Genomic DNA, 9,346 nt, shown 5'->3' with positions numbered 1-9,346 from the left:
GGAAATGGTGTTTAGCAGTTACAGTAGACTTAGTGACACCAAAGCATTTAATAAACTAGTGCCAAATTTTCCAAATTGTTTCCCTCAACCACCAAAAAGCTGAAAATTTCAATAGAAAAAATTTCCATTTTCTTATTTGAAACAGCTTTTCTTAAAATTCTTTAATTTTTTTTTAGTCATTTAAAATGCATAAAAAAAAACAAGCTCAGAAAAAAAACATTTTGTTTGGACTGAAACAATCTCCCCCTCCACACCTCCATACACAAACACACCTTTTCGTTAGCTAATAATAATTTGGACTCGTTCCAAATGAGTCCCCTGTGCCACCTTGGTTGTTCAGAACAACCAGAGACCAAAAGAATTGGTTACTGGCACATGGTAATACTTTGGAGTCATTCCAAATGATTCCCCTCCCAACCTCGTTTTTTCAGAAGAACCAGAGACCCAAAGAATTAGTGATTGGCACAGGACTTACATGCCATCTGTGGTCCCAACTGAGTCCCATTGTGGCTGAAGACACCAGGTCAAAAGTGATAATAGGGATGAGAACTCAAACATCTCCATGTTTAGATCAAAAGAGCAGTGGCTGTATTTCTAAGCCCCCACATGTCAGTTCAACGTGAGTGTTACCCTCAATTTCCAGTGGAAGCCGTATCCACAGAGGTGTGAACTGCTATTAACACAGATGTGAACAGCTGGAGGAGCGGACTCACTTTTACAGTATGGCCACACTGGCCCTTGGTCCTGTTACGTAGCTGAGCTCAGGGGCCGTCCGGGCTCAACATTTCCCAAAGTTCAGCCTCTTTGCTATTTCCCCTAACTCTGCAGCGAGAACATTATAACCATCTGAAAATGTTCAATCAAAACATGTTTGTGTGTGTGTGCGGGGGGGTCTGTATTGCGGAAACCTCTGGACCAAATGACCCCAAATTTGCATCACAACCCCCACCCCCGCCTCTATTGCTCAGTGCCGGTTTTCAAGAGAGTTGCCCCCGCACGGGGGCATCGGTGCAATGTGTGAATATTAACAGCAGCTCATCACCAGGGGGCTGCATCTCGTGAAGTCCCTGATCAGACAACTCCCCTTGGCTCCTGCAGACTCCAGCACAGCCCGTGCGGCTTCATGCCACGTTCCAATTCAATGTGAGTCTGCAAGTGGTTTTCAGAGTGGTGTAAAAAAAATTAAAAACTGCTTAGATCTCCAGCCCTTGGCCCTTTGTACAAGAGTCTTGTGCCATTAATCTCCAAGGAACACTCCTTCCAGAGCTGGGTCCTTCCTGAGATGCTCAATGTGATGAGTGGCTCCCATTAGGATGCCACCAGATGTGCTCAGATACCACTGAGCCTGCCTGTTATGCCAGCCTGGGCCCCTTTTTTACCTGTCTTGCTGAGCCAAGATGTTAAGCTTCCTGCAGCACACACAGAGGCAGGGCCACACCAAACTGTAGAACAAAACAGACACTGAGATCAGTTCAGGGAAGGTTCATCTTAAGGGACTTGCTCCAGCACTCAGGTGTCCACCTTTCTTGGAGTGCAGACCCAAAGGTATATGATGATATCAGCCTCCTCCCTCAATGTGGAGGAAGGTATGCACAGCCTCTTTCCCCACCCCCCCACCCCAAAACACACACATTTCAGTTATGAATTGTACACACAGGGTTATATTATAAACAAGAAATAAGTTTATTAACTACAAAAGGTGAATTTCATGTGAATATAGGAGACAACAGACAGAACAAAGCAGATTACTGAGCAAATAAAACAAAATATGCAAGCTACGTTTAATATACTTAAGAAACAGGTTACAAAATGTAATTTCTTATCCTAAACGTTATTTTAGGCCAGTTGCAAAGTTTCTGTGGTTCAGAGTTTCAGTTATATTTCTTTTCAGACTGGACTCCTATCTCCTATCCTTCCCTTTAGGTGGCTTTAGCAGTATCTCTGCTTGGGCAGACAGGCAGTTTAGAGGAGGAGTCACATTTGTCATCCTCCAAACCCTTAAATAGGATTTACATAAGGCAGAAATCCTTTCTTTCCCAAACTTGACCCCTACTTCTCTTCCAGTGGAAAGTTACAAGAAGTCCCAAGCAATGTTTAATATAAGGTGACAAGGCCACCTGACTTATTAGTGTCACAGTTATGTCCCTGGATTCCTCCCGGGAGGGAGAGAGATTAGTATCTTCATTTTCTTGTTGTTCTTTCCTTATGGCTTATCACATTTGACGGCCTGTCATCTTCCCAATACACACCCAGTTGCAATGGTTACATAGTCCATATTCCTTACTTTAGATGCAGAAATGATACATGCCTACAAATTGGATAATCACATTCAGTAAATTATAACCTTTCCAATCATATCTTACAAGACCCATCTTGCATAAAGTACATCTCAGTTATTTCATACCCATATCATAAGAATATTTCCATAAGGAATACGGCGTGCAATGTAACACACTGTTCTAGAAGGTCCTGTTTCCATTACCTTCACCGTCAGGATGGAGAATATTCTCTCTTTCTGCAATGCCTGCAAGAGGGGGTTTAGGCTCTGGGCTGTATTTCTAAAAAACATGATTGACCAAGAACTCTGGAGATTCTGGAACCAGTTGGATACCTAGAACCCATGGGATGCTACTGGGTTTTCAAACATGCAGGAGCTTGGAACCCATGAGTTTGTAGACCACAATGGTACTGATCACATTTAAAAACACTGAAAAACCAGGCATATACTAGAACTTGTAGGATCCTACTGGGTTTTCAGATGTACAGAGGGTTAGAAAAAATGAGATCCTAAACCACTCAGGATCTGAATGAATTTTTAGACATTGGCAGACCTAGAACCCAATATGTTCCAGAACCAATGGTACAGTGATAATTCTTGGGAACCTATTGGGTTTTAAAACATATAGAGGGTGGAAACAATGCTGTTCTAGCCCACATCATATCTGATGCTGTTTCAAAACATTGATGGGCCTAGAACTCAAGAGGTACTAAAACCATTGGTATAACTAGTACTCATGGGAAACTCTTTGGTTTTTAACATATAGGGGATTAGAAACCATGAGGTTCTAGACTACATAATATTTGGTAATATTCCAAAACATTGACAGACCTAGAATTTAAGAGATTCACAAACCACCCAGAATTCCTAGAACCCATGAGATCTTATTGAATATTGAAATATTGAGAGGTAGCGTATATCATGCTTGTAAGATTAACTGCACCTCTGTCCTGAGAGTGCAACCTGCCAGGTGTCAGGCCTTGTGCTTTTAACCTTTCCCAAGGGGACTCTGACAGTTCTCCCACACTTAATCTGAGCCCTGGCTCACAGCGCCCTGTCGATCAAGTGGCTTACACTACAGGTCTGACTTCCAGAGTCTGAACAATGGGAAGCCAGCTTTAATCAAAGTCTTGTTTCCATCTGAACATGAGCAATGAAACATTTAGAGAAACAAGGTTTTAAAAGAACAAAGGGGCTACACTCATGTCTAACTCTGCTACAGCCTTCCACTCTCCCTGGTAGCCTATGCAGGCCTGGCTTCGTCAGACACCTGAGTGGGCCCTAGGTGACAACTAGTGGAGCACCCCAACAATGTCTGCCTGACCTCTGGATAGATTGAAATTTCAAGGCTAGAAGGAACAGGATGGTCCTCTGTTCTGACCTCATGCAGAACGTCCCTGAATTTGTCCCTGATTGAACTAGAGTAGATCTCTTAGAAAACCACTCAGTCCTGCCTTAAAAATCGTCAGTGATAGAGATTCCAACAGGGAGAATCTTTTCAAGTCTTTATTGTCCATTGGATCTGCTGGCCCCCAGCCTTGGCCAAATTTTTGTAACTTGTCTGGAGCTGACAGGTGGGATCTTCATAGTTATTTTGACGTTTCCTTTTCACCATCCTGAAGTGTTAACAGGAAGGTGGTTTCTCTGGAGCTGCTCTTTGTTCTGCCAGCTTGTTTTCCTTATTGGCCACTCTTAAACTAAATCAGAGCCTCCACATGCTAAATATCCCAGTGATCGGGTCACACCGTGGTTGCAAAGTATTTCAGAGCCATCTCACAAACTTTACAGAATCTATGTCATTCAAGGAACACACGGGAATGATTATTACTAATTATAAATTATTTCAGGTAGTTCTGGGAGCCCCAGTCCTGACCCAGCACCCCGCTGTGCTAGGTGCTGTACAAATAGAGTAAAAAAACAGTCCAGGTCCCAGAAAGCTCACAATCTAAGGGGATGCAGTGGATAGAGACCTGGGCTGGGATGCAGGAGACCTGGGTTTATTCCCGGTTCTTCTACTGAAGGGACCGAAGGTTCTACTGAGTGACCTTGGCCAAGTCATTTCCCCACTGTGTGCCTCAGTTTACCCAGTTTACTCAGTTTATTTCAGGTAGTGCTGGGAGCCCAAGTCCTGGCCCAGGGCCCCACTATGCAAGGCACTGTACAAATACAGAGCAAAAAAGAGTCCCTGCACAAGAGAACTCACTTTCTAAGGAGGTAGGATAGATAGAGAGCTGGACTGGGTCTCAGGAGGCCTTGGTACTATTCCTGGCTCTGCCACTGACCATCTGGGTGACCTTGGCCAAGTCATTCTGCACTCAGTTCCTCAGTTTGCCCATTTGTATTAAGCAGGAGATTGCTATTTACCTCCTTGAGATCTTCTGAGGACAAGCACTAGAGAAGAGTTAGATATTGCTGTTATAATACACAGATTCTTCTATAATACACTATGCCAAATGGATTTTAAACCATTTGGAAATTTAGAACCCCCATAAGATTTTTAGATCCAGCAAAGAATCTGCAACCTGTTTGGATTCTATATGGTTTAAAAACACTCTAGCATCCACTGGGATCCTAGCACCAGTCAGGAATCTGGAACTCATGGACCCTAGTGAGTGTGAACACATTGAAAGACTTAAAATGAAGATTCCAGAGCCAGCCAGTGACACAGAACCCATAAGAATCAGTTAGGTTAGAACACATTGAAATTCTGGAGTCAGCTAGTGATCTGGAACCCTTGAACACCCATTGAGATTCATAACATTGAAAGACCAAGAAGAAATTAGGTTCTAGAGCCAATGATCTAGAATCATTAAAGACCAGTTGATTTTGAAAAGATTATGAGATCTAGAACAAATGGGATTCTGCAGATGACAAGTGTAGTAAGTGAAGGCCCTGATAAAGGCCCAGTATGAGGCCTGAGGCCTGAACTAAAATAATGGCCAAGACTTTGATAACATAAAGCAAAGTGAAGCTGTGAGCCAGAGGCAGGCCCTGCTCACAGAAGCTGGCAAGGAAAGGGCTGATGCTGCAAGAAGATACGTATCTAAAAGGTACTGAACACTAGAGATCAGAACATTCACATACTGGCCCATTCCACACAGATAACAAGGAACAGGCTGACGCATCCCAATGACAGGGCCAAAAAGGTAATATGATGGATAGAGTTGTTTTAATCGAACCAACATGTACAAGGTGAGAGGCGGCACCTTACTATGTAGCGGGGTTGTACCTTACTGCGTAGAGGGGTTGCACCTCAATACGTCAGGAGTGATGTGTAACTTGTTTGTGCCTGTGTATAAGAATGTATCCCTGGGGCGGTGTCTTTGTCCGGCCGAGGGGGCAGTGGAAAGTCCCGCCACTGACTGAGCCGGGTCCATTGCCAAGAGGCACTTTCTCGTAGTATGGCCTGAGTTAGGCTAAGAAACCTACAGGGAACTGCCATTGTGTCCAAGATCGCAATAAACCTAGCAGACATGACTTTGCACCTTACTAGAGTCTGTGGTCATTGGGGGTTCTCGTCGGGTCTGCTGTATCAGCTATCTGCAGAGCTGGGGCAGCACACAGGGTGAGCTCACGCACGCAGCCGAGTGATACCAACAGAGAGAGCAGAGCACCACACCGGTAGCATCTGACAACACACCTCAGACAACAACCAGGAATTGGGATTCCCAGGACACTGATCTGTTTATAAACATTGAGATACCAGGAACTCATCACGTTTTAGTTCAATCAGGGATGATGGGACAGGTGGAATGACAAGTTTCAAATGCTCTCTTACTCTAGGCACTTTCAGGCCATATCCAGTTCTGGTCCTTCAACTTCTGTCCCTTTTTTTTCCACTGGGCTAAAGTGCTTCGCTGCCGAGATCATCAACAAAAGCTGCCTTGACCAGAGTGATGACAGACACCCTGAGCACCTGCCAGAACCTCTCCCCCACAAAAATGTAGAGAACAGGGGTGCAGAAAGTGTTTAAACAAGTCAAGAGGGTGTAAATAAGCAGGAAGGCGCTTGTGACTGACACCGGCACTGCGTTCTTGTAGAGCAGCAGGCCATGATAGAGGCAATAGGGCATCCAGCAGACGAAGAATGACACCACTGCAGTCATCATGACTTTGAAAGGCTTCCCACACCGCACTAGTCCCCTCTTCTTCATGTCCAGCCCATCCAGCCTTGGCCTCCCAAGCTGGTGCCGAGGGGCAGCAGGGAGCCCAGCAGGAACTGCATTCTGAACAGAATGGATGGAGAAGTGTCCTACAGGCCTGCACTTGGCTCCATCCTCCTCTTTGTAGAAGGTGTAACTATTTGTTCAGGCAAGTCTGCCCCCTCCATCTCCAGGAGCTCCCAGAAACCCAGTTAGAGAGTGCTGAGAGTGAAGACGACAAGATATACGACTTTCAACAGCTTCCTCTCCTGAGTCACAGTAGGGTGATGCTGGGACCAGACGGGGCATCAAGGGAGAGTGCAGCAGTCCAGGCTGGTGAGGGTGAGGAGGAAGATGGCAGAGAACATGCCCAGGGAGAGGCACTCATTTTAGGAGTTCATACATGCCCATCCGGAAGACCCAGCGGAAACCGAGGCAGATGTAGACACAAACAGAGTTATAAAGCAGGAGGTGAGAAGGTAGGTGAGGACCAGATGGAAGGACAAAAGGGAGGTCATCATCCCCCTCATTTTCAGCCCCAGAACCCACAGGCTGAGCCAACAGCCAGCAACCCCAGCAGGAGATGCCACATGAAGCTGCCACTTGACTTCCCTTCAAACCCAGCTGAGGGTTCACCCCTTTCGCTGCTGGGCTGGCTGGGAAGGTGTAGGGGCTGTGAGGGGTCAGGATGGCTGGGAAGGTTGAGAGGCCATGAAGGGTACTGTGATGAGTTGGATCATAGAAACCCCCTTGGGAGCTGCCAACTGGTGTGCCTAGACTACCTCTGCTCCTATTTTCCCTGCCAGCTCGGGACCCTAGCACCCTGTCTTGCTGAGCCAGACACATCTGTCTGCTCCAACACAGACCCAAGGTGTGAATTACTTGCCCAAAAGCTGCAGGTTTACCTGAAAACAGCTCACAGAAGTGTGCTTGTCTCTAACACTCAGATGCCCAACTCCCAATGGGGTCTAAACCCCAAATAAATCTGTTTTACCCTGTATAAAGCTTATGAAGGGTGAACTCATAAATTGTTTTCCCTCTATAGCACCAACAGAGAGATATGCACGGCTGTTTGCCCACCCAGATATTAACACATATTCTGAGTTAATTAATAAGTAAAAAGTGATTTTATTAAATACAGAAAGTAGGATTTAACTGGTTCCAAGTAGTGACAGACAAAACAAAGTAAGTCACCAAGCAAAATAAAATAAAACGCACAAATCTATGTCTAATCAAACTGAATACAGATAATCTCACCCTTAGAGATGCTTCAGTAAGTTTTTTTCCTCAGACTGGATACCTTCCAGACCTGGGCACAATCCTTCCCCCTGGTACAGCTCTTGTTCCAGCTCAGGTGCTAGCTAGGGGATTCCTCATATTGGCTCACCCCTTTGTTCTGTTCCACCCCCTTATATATCTTTTGCATAAGGCGGGAATCCTTTGTCCCTCTCTGGGTCCCCACCCCTTCCTTCGAAATGGAAAAGCACCAGGTTAAAGATGGATTCCAGTTCAGGTGACATGATCACATGTCACTGCAAGACTTCATTGCCCACTTGCCAGCACACAGGTATACAGAGAGACTCACAGGCAAAACACACCCATCTGCAGTCAGTTGTCCTGGTTAATGGGAGTCATCAAGATTCCAAACCACCATTAATGGCCCACACTTTGCATAATTACAATAGGCCCTCAGAGTTATATTTCATATTTCTAGTTTCAGATACAAGAGTGGTACATTTATACAAATAGGACGACCACACTCAGTAGATTAGAAGCTTTGTAATGATACCTTACAACAGACCTTTTGCATGAAGCATATTCCAGTTACATTATATTCACTTATTATTAATTTTTTATAAAACCATATAGACTGCACAATGTCACAGGTGGGCCAGCTGGAAAGGCAGAGGGGCCATGAGGGGCTGGGCTGGCCAGGAAGCTGGAGGTGCTGTGAGGGGCAGGGCTGGCTGAGAAGGTGAGGGGGCCTTGAGGTGCTGGGCCGGCCGGGAAGGTGGAGAAGCCAGGCTGGCTGGGAAGGCAGAGAGGCCATGATGTGTCAGGTTCACTGGGAAGGCAGAGGGGCTGTGATGGGCTGAGCTGGTTGGGAAGTCAAAGGGGTAGTCAGGGGCTGGTCCAGCTGGGAATTGGAGGGGCTGTGAGGAGCTGCACTGGCTGGGAAGGTGGAGGCGCCGACAGGGGCACGGATGGTCGGAAAAGCGGATGGGCTGTGAGCCCCTAAGTGGGTGTGGGAAGAACATAAAGGGGATTGGAGAAGCGAGAGACAGAAGTGTGGAGCCCTTGCACTGACAATCCCTGCATTTCATTCTTCTCCCTGCACAACCCGGCAAGTCCCCCAGCCTGATACAGGGAAAACAGGAGTTCTGGCTCCCAACACTCATGCCCCCTGATCTATCTCACTGGACCCCATCCCCTCTTTGGGCCTTGGACAGAACCCTGGAGTCCTGACTCCCACCCCACTCTCCCTACTCCAACTCGCTAGACCCCACTCTCCATACAGAACTGGGGACAGAATCCAGGAGTCCTGGCTCCCGGTCCCCAGCTGTAACCACTAGACCCCACTCTCTCCAGAATTCAACCTTGGTCTCATGTACCATGCTGTTGGGGGATGTCTTCCCAGTAGCACTGGGTTCCTGTCGGGGAGCTCTGAGGATGGGGCCTGTGTAACGAACACTCTGGGGAGGGCTGGGTGTGACTGAGATTTTATCTAGGACAGGAGGGGACAGGATGTCACATGAGTTGTCTCTCACCCACGGATGTACCCACAACATGTAGATAACACAGGCCCTCCTCACGGCTATTGGCTTGCTCTAACCACTAGACCCCACCCCCCTCCCAGAGCTGGGGACAGAACCCAGGAGCCCTGGCTACCAGTGCCCGCTTCCCCTGCTCTAACCCACAAGACCCCC

The 9,346-nt window shown here is 46.7% G+C and overlaps 1 pseudogene; it reads right to left on the bottom strand.

Moving 5' to 3' along the window:
- Positions 1-6,019: 6,019 nt before the first annotated feature.
- LOC127038357 (probable G-protein coupled receptor 33) lies at positions 6,020-9,034 on the bottom strand (annotated as a pseudogene).
- Between the last annotated feature and the right edge of the window lie 312 nt (positions 9,035-9,346).

The sequence above is a fragment of the Gopherus flavomarginatus genome, chromosome 20, assembly GCF_025201925.1.
Source record: "Gopherus flavomarginatus isolate rGopFla2 chromosome 20, rGopFla2.mat.asm, whole genome shotgun sequence".
Taxonomy (NCBI): Eukaryota; Metazoa; Chordata; order Testudines; family Testudinidae; genus Gopherus; species Gopherus flavomarginatus.
The sequence above is the reverse complement of the archived record's forward strand: the minus strand, read 5'-3'. Positions and strand labels throughout refer to the sequence as shown.